General features: G+C 43.7%; 2 long non-coding RNA genes across 2 annotated transcripts; one reads left to right on the top strand and one right to left on the bottom strand.

Moving 5' to 3' along the window:
* Positions 1-7,710: 7,710 nt before the first annotated feature.
* LOC309677580 lies at positions 7,711-19,946 on the bottom strand. The gene is made up of 3 exons (XR_014269693.1): positions 19,853-19,946; positions 17,302-17,415; positions 7,711-7,807 (listed from the first exon to the last, which is right to left on the bottom strand). It is a non-coding gene; the product is annotated as an uncharacterized lncRNA (long non-coding RNA).
* Positions 11,683-12,819, top strand: LOC309677537. Its single transcript, XR_014269690.1, has 3 exons — positions 11,683-11,715; positions 12,067-12,170; positions 12,632-12,819. It is a non-coding gene; the product is annotated as an uncharacterized lncRNA (long non-coding RNA).
* Positions 19,947-20,021: the final 75 nt, after the last annotated feature.

Raw genomic sequence — 20,021 nt, 5'->3', positions numbered from 1 at the left:
GCTTTTCCACTCAAACACTGCAGCTACTTGAATCAATGCTCACTGATGTCTGATACTCAAACTCCAGCCCTGACTGTAGAAAAGAAGGGCTCATCCTACAGCATCACTCAGTCATCAGAGGGAAACCTGCCTGAGACAAGGCTACAGGTCAAATCCTTGGATAGCTGTTCATTAAAGGCCTGGGGTTGTAGCAATCTTCTGTTTCTCTGTCCAGACACCAAGCTATTCTTCCTGCCAGGGTGTATACTGAGCCATAGCAGGATGTGATGGGAAGTATCAGTATAGCTGAGCATAGGTCAGGAAAAACAGACCGACAGCAACCACTATGCACTCTTTCCAAGAGCTCCCTGCTTGGATCCTTCACTTGGTGCTACCAACCCAGTCACTTTACAGTGACTTCCCATGCATGAAGGGAGAGATATGAAATAATCCTGAACAATATCTTAAATTTGGGAAGGCTTAGTATGATAAATTACATGTCAACTATACTGAAAAGGTGTTGTGTGATTGCAGGTGGAGCTTCAGAACAGCAACCTTGCCCATCTCCTACTAAGTAGTGCCTTGCGTAAAATAGCTCCTAGTTTTCCCAAAATGAAAGCTGCTGGCTTTGCTGACTGGTTTCAAGATACCCTACGAAACGTGTTGCACGCAGTGAACGAGATGATTGTTGCAGAGATACCTGTCAATATTTCATGTGACTCCTATCAGCAAATGTAAGTCATCTGTTCCATACACATTTGTCTTAACTGAGCATTTCTATTTATTTATGCTGTATATGACTTTCTGGCAATACATTCACATATTCCTAAGCAGAGTGTAATGCTCCTGATGAAAAGCAGAAGTAACCACAGTAAAACACTCAAGTGTTTTCAAGCTTGTATGCAAAATACACTGAAACTCAACAAGATTTTAATTAGAGCAGCCTTAGCAATTCTGTGACCTTTATCTCCACCAAGTACAGAACATACTTTCTTAAAAATAAAAATGGCCTTATCACATAGGTAAGCTATGTTCAGTCTGATCTGAAGATACTTTGCAGTTACTTCTTAAGAACCTCTCTGATAAGGCCTTGAAATAATGAATAATGATGAAAGGTGTTGAAATTTTTCTAATAGAAAAGTTTTTGTTATTGGAAAATTCTGATTTGATTAAATTAAAATACTTCCCATGACCATTCCGACATTCCCTCCTGCAGGTTGAAGGGTTTCAACAAAATCTATGCTGGCATCCCCACAGAAAATATTCCCCATGTTTTTGGATTCTGCAAAACCTTCTTGACATCAAAAGTGAAATCAGGTAATGGCATAAAAAGTCTTAATTTGGGAATGTACTTTGAAAGCTTTCCAGCACACCCTGGGCTCAAGAAGCAGCAGGAATCTCTGTAGTAATGTCTGAGATGCTCTTAATGACAAGAAAGGGAAAGGAAGCATATACTTACATTGTTGCTCCAACACTATGGCCTTTTCCTCTTACTGATGGGATTCTCACAACTCCTGTATTTTGGATGGCTCACTAGTAAGTTTAACCATTGCCAGCCATAACATTAGGTTGCCCAGCACTGTTAAAGATAAATAAGCCCAAAGTTAGACAACAGCACAAAAACGTTATTACTTAATAATGAAGATTCTGGTCGCTCTCATACCAGTGTGAATTCAAAGCATTCTACTATCTGCAAAGGTTTAATGGGAATTTGCAAGAGGGTTTCCAGTGAGAACATCAGGAAGGAATATGCAGTCCCCAGCACTCTCAGTGTCATTATTTTTCCAGGTGTTGCATGCGGCAGTGCAACCCAAAGCACTCAGACCTGGCTGGAAGTAAACCTTGGAAATTTTAGCAAATATGCTGAGTATCAGGACTTAGTCACTTGGAACAAACACTTTGTGGGAGTAAGTATTTTTAATGTGGGGTTTTTTTTCCACTAGCATTCACTGTGAGAACACAGCAGTATTCCACCATGAAACATGCTACTTTGCCAGCATCTGCAATGCCTTTATGCTCCACACAGCATGGGAGGTGATGGGTCATTTTCCTTAAAAAAAAAAAAAAATAAAATACTGTGGCTTAAGTGTCCAATCATCACAAACATTTTTACTGGTTTTCAGTGGCTCGTGGCACTTGCAGAACTACAGTGTCGTGGTTTAGGCCAAATCCACCACTGGGGACCCGAGGGACCCCAGACGGGACCGACAGATGCTCCCCTCTACCCCTCTTCACTGAGAGAGGCAGAGGAGGAAAAAAGAGACTTATGAGTTTAGAAGGAACTAAACTACTTTAATGAAATATTAATAATAAAATAAAAGAAATAATGAAATATATACAAAACCGTATCAAGCTCCCGAGATGACAATCACGTCACTGGCTGACACTGGGGCAGTCTCAGGCTAGACTCAGTGACGGACGGGAACTGGATTCCGGATCGGGATCACAGGCAGAGTCCTCCTCAGACGTCGGCCATTGAAGGAAGAGCCCGTGACACTTTGATCCCTCAGCTTTTATACTGAGCATGAGGCAGATGGGATGGAATATCCTGTTGGTCAGTTTTGGGTCGCCTGTCCTGTCCGCTCCTCCCTGCAGGTTGGACCCCACTATGCTTTTCCACTTCCGACCCTCCAACGTGGCAAATAACAAAGTTGGTTGGCCCTGGGGGTTATAGCAGTAAGTATAAGCAGGAGCCTCTCTGCATACCATGCCTGGGCATCAGCTGTAAGCATTGGTCTTATCACTCTGAGAGAGTGAACACTGACTGCACAATATGCAGTTAATTTCAGTAGTTAGAAGAGGTCCAGCTAAGAAGCGAAGTTACTGAACAAAATTGGTTCTGTTTTACCTCAAACCAGGACATACAGTAATATTCAGAAATGGGATATCACATCCTGATGGAAAAAGCAATTTACAAGTCCTGTGGATATTCCAGCCTCGCAGATTTGTTCTGAGTCTTCTTAGAAGCACTAGCATTTACAAATCACTCTCACATGCTTAAAAAGGTTGTCATCTGCTTTGTGTCTCTTTCCACACAGATGGATGTCTTGGAGAAGTTATCCCCATCACAACTAGCATCCCTGACGCTTTCATCTGATGCCATTAATGAGGAAGAGGAGATGTGTCAGATCCTTGCAAAACTACACAACAAACCATCAGAGGAAATCTATCAGTTTTTAGACCAGTTCAACAGAGAGGCAGCCCAGGTAGGGGTATTAACACTGCAAGTCCAGCAGAAACCCACTGCAGTGTGGACTTCAGCTATCCAGAATCTTAAAGACACCCTCAAAAGTGGTTTCTGAACTTTTGTCTCAAACTATGAACAACCGCAAGAAAGCATATGACATACAACCTCTCATCATTGCTGTTTGGCCCAAAGTATTCAAATACCAGTGCCCAAGACTTAATGGTTGGATGATACTCAAGTGCATGCTCATGGCAACACAGAGGCTGTACTAAGCAGAACTACTGAACCTCATGATCTGCGGCCCTGTGGAGGAAGCTGATCCTCACAGCCACTTCTCACCTGAGACACGCATCTGCCTGTGCTTGAGTGGTCATAAGAGGCCAGCGTGCAGACAGTGCCTTCAGTGAGCCCTGGAGTGGCAGAGTGTCCCTGCACCGTGTTCAGGGACACCTGCTGAGACTCTGTAGCTATCCCTTGGTATTGGCTGCCTATACGGCAGGTTCACAGGACATACCTAAGGTGCATCTTCCCTTCTCTGGGACTCACTCAGAGTCGTTTTCTACAATGCTATTCTCTATGGCTTTGCACTGGTGTCCTTTTTAATCCTGCCTTCTCACTGATGCTCATTACTTCTCTCTTTCAGCTAGCAATAACCGCTATCAAGAATAATGATGTGAGGAAGAAGATGCTCGCTCAGTTCACAGGAGACATTGAGGCAGAATTTCCAGCTTTCAGCCCTGCTGAATGGACTCGTTTGCTTGCAAGACTCACTCTGCTAGTGCCAAGTGCTGGCAAGGAGGACATTGAACTCTTCCTGTCCCACATTTCTGGTTGTGACAGTTTCAGAGCTCTGTAAGTACACAAGGGAAGTGTCCTCTTTATTGTGTGTAAAAATAAAAAAGGGGGTTGCCAGGAAAGAGCAAGGAATTGCCAGGGCAGCACTGTGCTAAAGAACATCTGTGCAAGAACATATCATTTAAAGAAATGTTCCATCAGGCAAACAAAATAGCCAGTCAGATCTTCCTTCCTTTGAGTAAAACTAGACAAAAGCAAAAAAGAAAAAATTTGCTAATATAGTACAAAGTCAATTATAATTTCTATTAAATAGACTTTACCTGTTTGTAAAATACTGCAACTAGGAGCAATAAGATGAAAAAATATCAGGAAGAGATGAGAGGAAATGTCATGTCTAATGAAACAGATAAAGCTGAGAAATAAACTCCAAAGGGCAGCACTGGAAGGAAACCTCACAGACAGTCACGTCTGGGCCATGAAAAGCAGGGAAGACCATGCTGCCAACAACAGTCCTGCTTTGACCCAGGAAAGACGCAGGAAAACAAACAGCAGGGTTGGGCCCATAATAGATGTTTCCAATCTGGTCTTGAATTTCACTTTTCTGGAACAGCTGTATTCTCACAAGCTAGCATGGCACAGCTCTGCTTTTTGCATCTGTACAGGACTTGCGTATCTATAGCAAATGGTTCAGATCTAGCAGTGTATGTTGGGTATTCAGAAAACACTGAAATTAATTTGGCAACACAGGGAGTGAGGCTAATTACCCATTTCATGAGCTGTTCAGTGGGTTAACAGATTCAGGAAGCACACAAAGAGATCACTAGGGGAGGCTGTACTATCACAGTCTCTAAGGGCTTCTGACAACAGCCTAGACAAACATGTGCACAGAGCTAATCCTGCCCTGGGGCACAGATCTCTCAAACTGCCCTGGGCAGTCCAGTCTTTTACATACAGATCACAGCCAGTAAGAAATGAAGCAACGTGCCATTTCATCACAAGTAAGCTTTCCCTTCCTTTCTTTCATTTCATGAAACTGTTTGTGCTGGAGTTTCTCTCTGCTATCCATAGCATCATGGCACCAGCTAGAAAGCAGGAATTAAATCTTTTCCATGTGACTTCCCTCCACAGTGTGTCCTCCTTAAGCCAGGCGTACATGTCTCTGTTGCCCATGAATCAGCAAGGCATCTGTAGCGCTTTGCTGACCTTCCTTGAAAGCCAACACACTATGACAGGTAACATGACCCAAAATCTAAAATGTGTTTTCAGCATTCCTGTGCATTCCAGCAAACCATGAGGGAAGGCGAGTGACGCTCTCTTGTTCTCCTGTGCTGCAGGTTCTGCATGTGCTTTGGGACAGGAAACAAGTCTGGACTGGCTGCAAAAAAACTTGGGGGCATTCGCGTCCAATGCTCATTATGAAGATTTCATCAGATTAATGACAGATTTCAGTGGGGTTAGTTTCCTGACTCAGGACTGACAGCTTTGCCTTTGCTCAGGTCCTGCATCCTGCTTTGCTACAGCTCCTTGCATGCACAAGGCTGAGCACACTCCTACATGATCTAATTCAGTAAACGGACATTGGCCCAGCCATAGCAGAGCTCTTCTTCCCAACATGGGGAATCCAGACAACTCTATGGCTTAGGTCTCTGCCTGTTAGCAACATTTTACTTCTCTCTGATCACATCTCATTGGTTTTGCAGTTCAATGTTCGGGACAATCTCACCACTACCCAGCTCGCCCACGTATTTTTTGACCCTGGAGTCCTGGATGATACCAGAATGGTTGAAACCCTCCTGGTCTCCCTGGAGGGCAGGCCAGCTCTAGACATCTCTGCCTTTGTTGCCGAGTTTGTGGCCACTGCTTCTCAGGTGAGATACTGACCCTTGCATGAGGCTGTTGTTTTAGCGCACAGTAACCTGCAAGAATAGTGTCTTGCTGAAACTACTGGGCTTTGGCCCATATGGGCCTAGAGAGTATCTTCCCAGAGCTGGTTCCTCTGTCAAATGTGTTATTACACCCAGACCCATACACTTGCTACAGCAAGAGCTACAAAACAATAACAGGTCATAGCTGATTTGTGTTCTTACTTGCTTTGTTTTGCAGGAAGGCTTACCAACCCTGGCAAATGTGCAAGTCCGAGATGCCATGTTCAGAACAATCTTTCACAAACTCCAAGGCCAGTTCCCTACTTTTAGCATCTCCCAGTACAAGGACTGGTTCCAGAACAAGCTCAGCTTGTGGCTGGGCAGCATAAATGCCTCTGCCCTTGCAGCTATCCCAAGGAACATACCTTGTAGAATATACCAAATTATGTGAGTACTTCATTGCCTGCATTCACACTTCAACTTTTCTTTTCACTTCAGCTTTTGCACACAGCAAGAGAATTCCCATTGCCCTGCTTGATTCTGTCCGAATACAGAAACAAAGTTATATCGTGGCTCTTAAAATCCCAGGCTCACCCTTGCTTCCCCATTTTCACTCCCAATAGCTTCATTCTCTCACAGCTCCAGTTTCTGACCAGGGGTGTGTCATCTCTATCCAACTACAAATTTGGCATAATGATGCTTGTTTAACAATGCAAATTCATCTAAAGAAAGGAGTTTGGTTATCGCTGATAAAACAGGCCAGACGGCAGAGTTCTCATGTGTAATCATGTTACAAAGTTTTGATGACTTCAGTCACCAAAACCAAGGCTCTACTGCTATAATGAACCTCCTACTTTCCCTTCTCTCACAGAATGAGCGGCTTAGAGGGCAGCTTTCAACAGATGTCTCCTGCTAGCCACCAGGACGTTTACAGCTTTGCAAAGAGCTACCTGTCTGCTAAGGCTTCTCAAGGAGGTATGCTGAAGGTGTCCTGCACTCTCTCCCTCCTGTAATCTCCCTGCATCTCTGTCAGAAGCAGTAATATACTCACAAAATTACAGGATGCTGGGCATTTACCCATGAAAAAGACAATCCAATTAAAATTGGAAGATGTCAATGGCTTTTTGCTCTATAGGAAGGAGAGAAGGAGAGCAAAAGCATCTGCAGAAGCAGCTGTGTTTCTCCTTAAGGCTAGGACAAGTCCTGGTGTTAATCATTGCCCCTCACTGCAGTGGCAGCTCACCAGCTGAGAACTGGACCATCGTTCTCTGGTTGTAATTACCACAATATCTGAGAATCTCCCAAATTTAACATTCTGATCCCCACACCTTTGCCAAAAGGTATGGGAATGCTATTTCCTTACCAGGTATACTTACACATCTAAAGGTACACATTGGGCATTAGTCACTTCAGTGATGCCAGTATCACTGAGGGATTTAGGCACCTAGACGTTTTGGGCAACTCCTGTATCAGCACAGTCATACTATTCACGCAGGAGAATCAGGGGACTGAACTGTTCGTTATATCACCCTTGGATTATGCTTTGTTTAAAAGGTGGCCCATGCATTGAGAACACCAGGGGAAGCTTAGGTTGGCTACAAACAAACCTGGGCTCCTTCAGCTTCTTGGCTACATACAGAGACTTGACTGACATGAATGCAGATTTCGGCGTTGTAAGTAACTCTGCAAGACAGAGCCCAGTGCAAGGCCCAAATCCTGCCTGACAGCCTTTCACAGCCAGCAAAGACTCCTGCCATAAGGCAAGGCCAGTAATTTTAACATTTGATTTCACAGGTTGATGCTGTGGCAGGACTCACCCCAGAGCAACTGGCAGCTTACACACTGGCTAGCGATGTCCTGCGTGACATGGACAAAGCAGGCAAGGTCTTCAGCTCTCTGAGCTCTAACACCATTGGGGATTTCATGGACGCATTCAATGCAGCTGCAAAGCAGGTAGCAACTTCACCTCTTGTTCAGGAGCCTGGAATAAAACAGTTTACACATGAAGCGTATGCTGATGTGGGAGCTGAGATTCCAGGGGTAGAAAGAGGCCACAACTCTTAATTAGTCTGGGTCCCATCCTGGTAGGGATAACGGATTCTCTGCAGTACTGCCGCTTTTTAGACCAGTAGAAACCTCAGTGTTGTCACAAAGACTAAAAAGCCTCAGGGAAAGAATGAAGGAGTCATTGTGCAGGCATTGTATTATGATGTCCTTGATCAAACGGTAAGAGCCCTGTATCCTTCACTACCTATAGTCATGAGCATCCTCGAAGGATCCCCCAGGATCCTGTACCCATAGGCCACATGCTGGAGACGAGCAGGATACACAGGCAGTTTGCGTACATGCACCCTTAACTGCCCAGGAAGGGGCGAGCCCTGGATGCACAGTCACTGCCCGCCCCACATGCAAGTGAGCAAACAAACCACCAAAACTGCACACACAGCAGCAATCTTTGCATTTGCAAATTAAATTAATTACATCTTCCTGTCTTACGATGAGTCTCCAGTAGGGTTCTCTGAGAACTGTAGCATACTTTTTGGCCCTCAGTTTGACTCCTTTTTAGCCGTCCCATTTAATACCAACTGCATCACTCACTTTTAATGATGTCTTTTTCTTCTGGTTGAAGCATAATCTATCTCAGCTTCCTCATGGTGATGTGAGACGATTCATCCTGGGGCAGATCTTCTGTCACTTAAGCACAGTATTTGAGCTCTTCTCTACTGAGGACTACATTGCCTGGTTTGGAGGAAGGCTTGGCCTCTTCCTCAGCAGCCTCAATGCACAGAATCTCGGCTTCTTACCCAGTGACATGACATGCAACTCTCTTGCAGCCATGTAGGTATCAAGTCCATTATTATTTCAGAGACACTCTTCTTACTTCTCTCTTTGCCTGTAAAGATGGGAGCCCAACCACTGGGTGAGGAGAGCAGCTTCCACTATCCCAAACACCCAGTGCCAAGCCTGAGATTTTCATTCAGTGAATACCATTATGATCTTACTTGACTGCCACTGCAGTTTCACATTGCAGGCCACAAACAGAAGCCCCTAAGCAGAGACTGCTTCACCCATATACACCTGCAAATCCTTATAAAACCAACCAAAGAGCTGCTGAAGAAGCAGTTTTGGTCACACTCCGATTGGTGTGTCTGTTCCCTGGCATCAAGGGTGTGGAAACATCCCCTGAATGCAGCCCTAACACCTTTCCGCTCACTGGTAGAGTGCTCTGCAGGTTCTGTCTCAGTGGGTGTGGGTTAGGTGGTTGTGGCTGTCTTACCCTGACTATCCATGTCCTGCAGAGTGAAGATCCTGAACGAACACAAAGCCAAAGGGCCCTATGAGAATCCAGAGCACATCTACTCCTTCATAAAGAGAGTTCTTCACTTCCAACTGCAGAACTCAGGTAACAAATGTCTGGGCCTGCTTGTCTCCAGGTATTCAGGAACACCGAAAGGTGGAAAGATTCAGCCACCTCATAAAACGTCCTTGATTGCAACTGACAGGCAGACCCGTTCTTTCTGTGGAAGAGTCATTTTATCATTTTAGCAATCTGATGGTTAAGTGCTAGCCTTCAGGGTCCCATGAAGTCAGCAGACAGAGAAGTGTCTCTGCCTTTGGATAAGCTGCTTCCCTGGACGATAAATGTGCTAAATCTCCTGCTAATTCTTAATGTAGCCCTCCCTCACTCCTCAGCCTGCTGCTTAGCCCTTCAGCTCACAGTGGTCAGAGAAAGGGACCATACTCCTCTTTGGAAGACGAAAACCTCTCTCAGATTGCACAGAGAGCTGAGGTCAAAAAGCAGAAGCTGTATCAAGAATGAGACTAGAACATGCTGACATTGGAGGAATCTGGCAGCCCCAGTATGCTCAAAGGCTAATGATTGCCCCTTTCCCTGTCTGGTAGCGTTTGGATCCCACAGGGAGCTTGCAACATGAACTATACTATATATTTCACTGCCAATGGGGACTCACAGTGTTACATGCCTCAGCGATCCAGCAAAGAAACCATATATCTTCTGAGCTTTGCTTTTCCTTTTGTAGGCTCCGCCTGCACACAGGGCACTGCAGCAGACAGGGAATGGCTGCTACAGTATTTTGGTTTATTCACTGCTTTTGGATCATACTCAGATTTTGCAACACTGAAGAGCAATTTCCATGGGGTAAGGGCTAGATATGAAATATTTGGCATTTTATTCTTAGCCATTAAACAAGCTGACAGGAACAGAGTTCAACTGGATTAGTTCGTTACTTGTGTCACTCATTTTCTCCTATGTGCTTCCATTTTTTTCTCATTAAGTTTATTCTTCTTAAGTTTTAATGCTAAAATAGTGTCAAAAGCACTGCCTCTAGGAGATAACCATCTTATCAGAATATAAATTCCGTGGGAAGACAAGGATGTCAATGACAATCTCCACTTAGCAGTGGCTGATAAGACATAGGAAGGGCAGATATTAAATTACAGATGGTCTGCTGAGAACATTCTCACAAATCACCTGTCTAGCAGCAGAGAACAGCTATTATTAAATTTAATCCCAGTAAACACTGTGCACTGCTAGTTGTCTGAAAGCCCTTTCAGAGAGAAGTTAATGTTCCTTATACATCAAAGCTCAGGTGGGCTAAGACAGATGAGCAGGGGGAGAATGCTGTGGATTGGTCTCCAGGCCTCACTCTGTGCTCCACTTCTTCAGCATGACTCCCTAGACCTTTTCTCAGCTGAGGCACTGGCCCAGCTGACTGTTCAGAGCAAGACCATCTACAGCCCCTCAGCCATCCAGATGGTCCTGGAGGTAATCGGGAACAAGGAGGAGCCTCTCCAGTACCTCAGTGCTTTCCTAGAGGACTTCAACACTTTTGTCCTGAAGGTAAGTAACCCAAGCACCTGTGATAACAGCGTCCTGGGGAGCAGAGTAGTTCACAAATGAACTTTCAGACTTCCAACTCCGGGACTCTCATGGCCAGATATAAAATAAATCTGGAAGATGATCTAGAAGGAGTTCCTCCTGCTCCAGTATGATCTTATCTCAGTCCAGCCCTTACTCTGGTTTAACTTCTGTGCACAGACCAGTGTAAAACTTTCTTCCTCAGCGGAACTTTGGATAGCACACCCACCACTCCAACCTAGAGCCAGGATACAAACAGTAAGGGTTTCTCTACTGCTGGTCTGTAATAGTCTAATGACTCATGGAAGTTTCTGGACCAGGCCCCTAAAATTGTTAACATCCATTAAAACATTTGGGTATGAGTGAGCGACAGAGAGACTCTGCTGCTTGCCCTAGTCCTGCTGAGCTGAGGACAAGTTAACAAGCCAAGCTGAGAAGCCTGAGCGTGCCCCAGCCTTGCTTTATACACAATGTGACCACTTTGCTGACTGCTGTAACAAAAGCAGTGGCTGTGGGAGTGCAAGGGAAAGGAAATTCAAGCACCTGGCTTGCTTCGCTGTCCAACTCTGTTGACAAAAGAAAACCTGAATTGCCAAGGTCAACTCCCCAACAAGGCCACAGTCAGACCATATTTCCAACTTTTATTGTTAAACGGGAGAGGAAGGAAAGGGAGGAGAGCAACAAAGAAGAGAAATCTTGGTTATTTTGCCAATTTTTCCTTCACCACTTTTTCAGCTTAGCTTCACTATTCAAGGCTTTCTAACAGCTCTGCTCATCACCTGCTTCAATTTCTTCCTCCTTCCTCAGAGCTCTGATTTCCTAGGAAGCACTAAAGTTCGAGAAACAATGCTAATGATGACAGCTGAGATCATCTTCCCACAAATTACTGACATGTCCCTGGAAGACACATCTACGTGGCTGCACAGACTGCACATTCTGCTCCCCCATGTGAACGCGACAGTGCTGGAGCTCCTGCCCCTCAGCATGCCGTGCCCATACTACCAAGCTTTGTAAGTGCCTGCCTGCAGGGCTGCAGCTGCTTTAGCTACATGAGCAGTCACTCTTGCATCACTAGTTATTGATCAGGCAAGAGCTGCTTTTTAGCTGCATGTTTATCCTTGGGTATAATGAAAATCAGTCAATGACTCTGCTCTAAAGGGGGCATTTTCTTGTAGATGGATACCAAATATTAATCCTTAGTCTCAAGCACACCATAAATTATATAGCCCAGCAGAAAACTGGGCCATATACTAACACCTGCCACCTTTGGTTTGTCAGCATTAGGAAGTTCTCGCTCAACTAAACTGATCTCTGCTGCTTTACCCGCATGGAAATCATCTGTTATGTGGTTTGCTCCCCAGCATTGCAGCAATTGATGGAGTCTACCCAGTGTTGTCAGCAAGGAAGAAACACGATGTATATGAGTTTCAGAAGGCCTATTTGACAGCCCAGTTTACAGACTCAGGTAAGGTGCCTACACATAAGTTCCCAGTAAAGCACTATTATTCCTATGGAGCATATTCTGTATTCCAAATATTGAAGATTTTTACATCTAATAACCACCCATCTTCCCAACACCGAGATTCAGTCACTTCTGCTGTTTATCACAACCCTGGGAAGTTCACAACAACCCTGTGAAAGACAAAGGGTTGATCACTTCTCCTTTTGAAGCTACAGGGAATACTGGGGTGAGGAGGTATGATATTACAGAATGGATAGGATATAAGCAGAGAAATAGGATTTCCATTTGGTGTAACCGTTTCCCCAGTCTGGAAGTGAATCAGAGTGCAAAGATCAGAACCTGCACTAGCAATAGGAAGCCATTCTTCTGTTAGAAGATACTTAATCATTCACATGAAGGATGCCTAGCTGCCCCCTTCAGTATATGTTGTGGCTTTTAACTCTTTGGATCTGTTTTGGTTACAGGATCAGCGTGCCAGGATGGAACAACTGGGACTAAAGATTGGTTGCAAAAGAATCTGGGAGAGATCTGTTCAGTAGCTAAACTAAGTGAACTTCAAACCTTTTACCCAGACATTGCTGGAGTAAGTTTTACTAGTCTATGCACTGAACAACAGTAGAATTAGCACCAGCTTCCACGCAGAACAGATAGCCTCCTGGGCTCTGCATTTACAGTAATCAGTAAGGGCAAGATGCAGGTGATTCCTCACACAGTGGCTGCATCTCTTAAGGCAGGGATCAGCTTGGGTTTTTAATGGGAGAGGTTACTAGATATGACCCATGTGCAGGATCAGGGGTTGAAACACACATTGCAGCTGCTTGCCTCTCTTTGATGAAAGACATTAATTGTTATCACTGATTATCGAAACCAATGCTAAGAGCCTGGGATATGTGTGAAATATAGAGGCATATTCCGCTATGAGTGGTGAGGGGAACTTCTTTTAAATTATCTTTAAAATCAAATTGGCTTAAAGGTTACAGTAAAATTGCTCATTGCCTTTCCTAATTCCTCCAGAGAATGACTCTTCAAATTACACTTTGTCTTCAAAAATACTACAAGTTATTTGCTCAGGTCTACTAAAATACCATATACATTCTGATATTCTGAGTTTAGTCTAATCAGTAGCAATGGTTGCACATCCTGAGGACATGCTGAATTAATCTTTCAAGCTGCGTACATTATGATACCAAGCTGTAACTACAACAATGTCAATGATGCATTAAGAAAAGATGTGACAAAGGGCAACAGCAGTAAGACCAACAGGAATTGAATCCTGCTAGACTAATATTTGATTGGGATGTATATATCTAAATGTTACTATAATATTGGCTTCACAGCAAAGACAGAAATTGCATTAATGAAATAATTCAAGTACAGCTTGAAAATCCAACAATTCTGCTCTCGTGTAAAAACGAAGATTTTCTCTTTATATGATGTTCTAAAAAAAATAATCCCTGCACAGCTGTAAAACACGCCTTAGACAATGTTTTAACTTCATACACTCTGTAAGCCAGTGCTAGTATTTATTAAAATGCTGATTTTGTTTAAAGAATTTGTGTGACAGTACCTATACAATCATCATTAAAAGTAATGTTGAAAAACCCACTTGGTATGTTTCATATTGTTTCAGACAATCTTATTGATGGTAATTAAACTAAATTCATAAAGTAGGTAGTGGTACAAATATACTAGTTGCTACTGGTTGAACTAAACTAAAAAGTCTGTAATCCCAAAACATGAACCAGTTATTAACTCCTTACAGAGATAGTGAAAGCACACCCCATCACCATATACCAAGCAGACACACAGAGCTTTTGTAAGGCAGTTATACTGATAAAAAAAAATTCCCATTCTGACACTTAGATTAATCCTTTGCACCAACATTATCAAAATTTGCTACAATTCCCGTATTTACTTGAAGTTCAGTCAAAAGATAAACATACTGTTCTATACAAAACATCTTAGCTTACAACATCCACAGCATCTCAGCAACTTCCAGCAGAATTTTGAACAATACAACTTCTCTGTGTTAACGTTTGCCACCTGCACCACTGCAGCTCAATCCAATATTCCCATTCATTCTGCAGCTGAAGCTGTCAAAGCAGAAACGCTGATGAGCGTGTCTTGCAGACATTCCTCTGCTTAGCAAGTTCCCTGCCAAATGCTGCCACACTAAGAATCCTTCATTTTCCTCACAGAAAGTGACCTCTCTCTATATTTGAACATACACTATAGCAAATAAGGAACTTCTTTCAAAGCAACAGTGAGAGGCTTCTGGTCTATGAACAATGCCTCAAAAAGGCTTGCACACTAGAGACTCTACCATTGCTTTGACATCATTTCCTATTCTCTTACAATCCACCTACATTCTGTGAGGAACGATGCTGTATCAGAAAGCATGATCCAAAACCCATAAGGGCTTGGGGAAAGCCTTCATTCATCTAACCTCCTTGGCATGGCATGTTCTGTAACTTTTTAGTAATGACTGCTTTGCTCTCAAACAGAGTGCTGAAAGTCTTTAGGTGTGAATTTTTCAGACCATCTAGAAAAAAAGCACCTCTCCCCCCTCAGCAAAATAAAGTTTTATATGAGGAGAAAGAAAACACAGTAATGTTACTTCAATACCACTTTTACAGAATCACATTTCAGAACGAGGTTGCCTTTTAACTGGGTAGACAACTGCACACAAACACATTCAGTCTAGCAACGTCCCACATCTTTACCTCGCTAAACAAGATATTGCATTTACACCAGCATTACACAGTTCAGCTTCCTGTTGCTTTTTATTTAAATTCCCAGGGAGCAGACAGTACTGTCTGGTCTAACACAAGGCATCAGAATCTCTGGAACAAAAATCTACCAGCTAGTATGACAGATAGAGAGATACAGACTCAGCATACATTCAATTTTACAAACAATTGAGCTAAGCACTAATTACAACCAACCTTACCTAAAACTCTTTAACCTGGTAATCATTATTTGTCAGTTTTATTTAGGGTCTTAAAGACTGCAGCAGGTGACATTCTATGAACGGTCTCAACCAAGTCATCCCTGCCAAAGGGATTAGTGTGGAAAAGAAGGCAGTAAGAAAATGGTCAAGACAGAGCAGGGAAAGATGGGAGAAGAAAGGCGTCCTCTTCAAAGAGAGAGGCAGAGGGGAGCATCTGTCGGTCCCGTCTGGGGTCCCTCAGGTGCCCAGTGGTGGATTTGGCCTAAACCACGACAAAAGGAAATGGAAGTGATGAGGTGCAAGAGAAAGGGCTATTGCAGATGGATGCTGCACACGGAGATAGTGGAAGCTGAAGAACAAAAGGAATATTCCTTGGCAGATCTCAAATCAACAAGTGTTAACCAACTACAGTTTTTCAGAGTTTTATCAGATTCTTCTTAAAGCTTAATAGGTACAGACTATGCTTAAACTATTTAGCTAACTATACACTTCACAGGCAAGGAACTCCAGGGGGAGGGGGATACCCAACATCCTCCCCTGGAAGGCTCTTTACACAAAATTGAAGGGTTTTTCATCCTCATCCTCCTAACAGCTGTAGCACCAAACTATACCCACTTCACTGTTGAACAAGGAAATGTGGATCTGCCCTGGCATGGCCAATTTTTTTCTCCTTCTCAAAGCGCACTGCCCACAAACGTCTGTGGTACCACAAAAACATTCTCTCTCCCTGACTGTCTGGTGGAGGACTTTGCTTTAGAGCCACTTGCTGGCTATAGCCCTTGGACAACTCTTTTACATGTGCTTCTTCTTAGTTTAAAGTTCCTGATCTCAATACCCCAGAAGAGATGGCACAGTTGACTGTTAACTCAACACTGACCAGCCTGGAAGATACACTTTCAATCCTGGCAATACTTGAGTGTGGATCCTACGACACAATCAACAGATACATGAGCCAGTTTAACGTGTGTGCTCGCCAGGTCAGTCCTAACGGATCCCAGGTATTCTCCGACTCCCACGTCACTGTACAAGGGGAAGGTCTATGCCATGATTAACTGCCTCCACCATACAGCTCACACTGCACTCTGGATGTAATGGCAGCTGTCTACATGTAACAGAGCTGAAAAGGCAGAGCAGAGCTGTGGTAAATACTAGACAACTTTATAAGGATAGATCTCAGCAAGGGGCAAGCTAGTGAGCAAGAAAATAGACTTAAACCCTGGAGAGGCACAGACAATTTAATTTAATTTTGTTATGATAATGCTGCAGATGTTCCCTTAATAGCCTCTTCTGATTTAAATGCTTATCCAGAACCCTAAGCCATATTGATGGGTTTGCTCTTCTTTATACCACAGGTAAATCTGACCTTATTACCCAGCATCCTGGTTAGAGATGCGATACTGAAGACAGTACTACGAAAGTTAAGACCTGAACTCCAAAACTTCTCCAGTGAAAGCTGGGCAACTTGGTTCCAGCAGCAGCTGCCCTTATTGCTGTCTGGTATGAACAAAACCTATCTCGGATGGCTGGGGACCAACATCTCTTGTGATTCCTATCAAGCAATGTGAGTTTACCGTGATTCGTAGGTAATTCTGACAGGCTGTCAGGTAACTCTGACAGCATTCCAGCTAAAAGCTAGTGTTTCAGCTGAGATTTCCACATTTTGGATTTCTAAGACAGAAGGACTGAGCTCTGACTCCCTTACTGTTCTGTTTATTAGCTGAAACCAATGCAGAACGACTAGGCAGGAACTGCATAGAGATCTTCCAGGTCACTTAATTTGCTTGTCACTGTTGGAAAGCTGTGAGCAAGTCCCATATATTCTAAAATATTTTTCTGTTCATATAAATGGAAATATTCATGATCCTCTTCTGTGGACAGCCTCAGGTACCACCCAAGGCCATACAGAATTTTGGAAACAATGGGTTGACCTCCTTAAAACTCCAAATAAATGCAGTTCCTTTCTAAAAATGTCCTCTTTTATTTCCTAGTGTCAAAGGATTCAACATCGCTTATGAGTCCCTTTCACCTTCCAACAAAATTGACATATATAACAGCTACATCAAAACCTACCTGAGCCAACAATCACTTTCAACAGGTAACAGCACCAGAGAAGTAGAATAATTCTAAAGTCCAAAGGATCAGAGTTTGTTTCCAGGCTACAAAATATCAGTCATGCGTTCCTACCTTCAGTCTGCTGTCCATGTGGCTGCAGCCGACTTCACCGAGCAAGCATAGAGCAGGTCCAGACTTCATTTAAAGTCTCCTTGGAGCTGGTCTTGTCTGTGGGTCCTACTTGCACTGCATGGGGATATTTCCCAGAGTTAGAACTGGCTCCAATACAGTCTCTTAACTCAACAAATAATCTAAAACAGTCAACACCCACAGGAATGATGCCCTACTTCTGTGCTTTTCATCAGCATCATCAGGGCTGCCCTGAAAGGACATGGGTTGTCTTAGTTTGTAACACTGCCTTGTTAATAAACCCATAGGTTTTTTCCTCTTTCTAGGGATTGCCTGTGACATCCAAAGAGGAATGAGAAACTGGATTGACATAAATCTTGGGAAATTCATACAACAATCCTCCACGCAAGATCTTGTTTACTTCAACACCAAATTTAAGGTACTGAGCTGAAGATCTGTACAGAGTGATCAGCAATGCCACAGTTCATTCTTGGTAACAATGTGTTGTAATGGGCTTCAGAGGAATTAAAATTTCCTACACAAAGGCCAAATCACAGCCCAAGATGTCAGCAAATTTGCCTCCAACTACCCCATCATGGTCACTAATATATTCATAGGCCTTAATCCAGAAGACATGAACACACAGTAAAATTGAGCAGGGCTGCTAGCTCTGCCTTGGAGACACCATCATCTCTGTCTAGAACAGGGCCAGGTTCACACACAATCCCACCTGCACTTTGCCTGGAAACAGCTAACAGGATCCAAGTGTTGCTGTACAGCTAAAGTATCTAGTATGTAACTACTGAATGAGCAACTTCACAGAATTTTGTATGAATGTACCTAATTCTCATATTATTATTTTTCCTGTGTAGGAACTAAGTGCTCAGAGCCTGAAAGATTTGTTGGGACCTAGTTTTGACCCTGAAGCAGAACATTCACTACAGCCATCATCAGGTGAGTGAAAGAGGACTTCGGAGTTACCATCCATTTCTCCCCAGTACTGACACCCTTATGCTTGTTTAGGATGCAACCAAATTCCAAAAAGCTTCTATCTGCCCAGCAGAAGTATACAAAAAGATTACTCCTTGTCTGCCTCATGGCAGACTCTCTCCCACTGTATAGAAAATAATAGCTTACCACATGAAAGAAATTACGTGCCAGTTTTCGCAGTGAAATCTCCTGGCATACCCTCTGCTGTAAGCCCAGTATCACTGCACAGAATACCACATATAGGGTCAACTGGAAGGTCACACTTAGTTCGCTGTGAAGGAGTGGCAGGACTGTTGCACATCCCATGTTCCCCAGTGCTTTGCACAACCTAATTGTAACCAACTTCACAGATGACTTTCACTCCTTCCCTTGGGAGTCTACTCCACTAGTAAAACATTTCCAAATGGGCTTATGGGAAAGCTATCAGGAGGTAGAATGCTTATTCCAGAACCTCAAACAGATCATTGTCTCTGTAGACAATCTCTGTGGATTCAGAATTGATTAGGTGTCTTAATATTTATTTCAGCACCTCCTGTAACGGGAAGAGCAACAACATATATGAAAAAACACACGTTTCAGATTTTTTACCATGTTCTCCCCCTCTGGCTACTAGAAACTGTTTTGCAAGATTGTATCCTACCCCTAAATGGTAAGGTATTCTAGCACAGAGAAAGCTACACAACACTTCAATCAATAAAGGCATTTACTTTCTTCAGAGCTCATCACTTCTTAACAATAATCTAGAGGTACAACTGCAGGATGTTGAAGTCACGGAAATCTGCAGTCTGGTGCATTTGTTGGTAAAGTATGTTGCCTGGAGTCCCACCTTCACACCTTAACCAGAGCTTTTGAAGCTGCAAGGACAAAACCCAACAGTAGTTTCAGGATCAGGCCCTAGACACTACCAGTTTCTTCTTGTGTTCTGCCTACAGCTTGCCTGGAAACGACACGCAGCTCTGCTTACTAACAGCACACTGCACTTGGCACTTTCCATCAGGGTATTTCTACAAACAGTGCAAAGATATTTTTTTTGTTAAATGAAACTCCTGTTAATATGTATTAGGTTGATTTTGTAAGAGCCTAAATTTGAAAGGCTTTCCTGGAAACACCATTGGCATACGGAACTCTCCAGGCAAACAGGGTCTGCAATCAAGGAGGTGCTAAGTTCTCAACCAGACAGCACTACAGCAACCTTGAAAAATCGTTACGCCACTTTCTCCACCGCTTCTCATGTAAATAAAATTGTTTCCTTCAAAGAACTAATCATTTTTCACATTGAGCTTTGAACCTCTTAACACACAAATCATGCTTCTGCTTGACCACAGCGAGCTGTTCAGGGAGGATTTACAGCTTTAAATCCCCGTGCCACATAGGCAGGAACCTCACCAGCTGCCACTCTGGTAGGAGAGCAGTCCCAAAAAGGGTGATGGGTACCCAGGCCACCCCTACAAGCTCAAGGGCTTTGAGGACTTACTCTCTGCAAGAAGCAGCCCAGCACAGGCCTCACACTGTTTATAAGGCCAAGGGCCATGATACCTCCCTTTGTATAGCGCCTACAGCTTACCTCAGCCTAATACACTTTCCACCGTAGCCTATAAATCAACAAATGCCCTGCATGCAACCTTCCAGCGCAGCACCCCGCCTCACCCGCCATTACAGCCTCCCCCCTCAGAGCACGCACAGAACGCTCTGCACATGCGCGGTTACCCCCCGCGCAGCGGAGGGGGCGCCGC

The sequence above is a fragment of the Vanellus vanellus genome, assembly GCF_965231255.1.
Source record: "Vanellus vanellus genome assembly, chromosome: 14".
NCBI classification, from domain to species: domain Eukaryota; kingdom Metazoa; phylum Chordata; class Aves; order Charadriiformes; family Charadriidae; genus Vanellus; species Vanellus vanellus.
The sequence above is the reverse complement of the archived record's forward strand: the minus strand, read 5'-3'. Positions and strand labels throughout refer to the sequence as shown.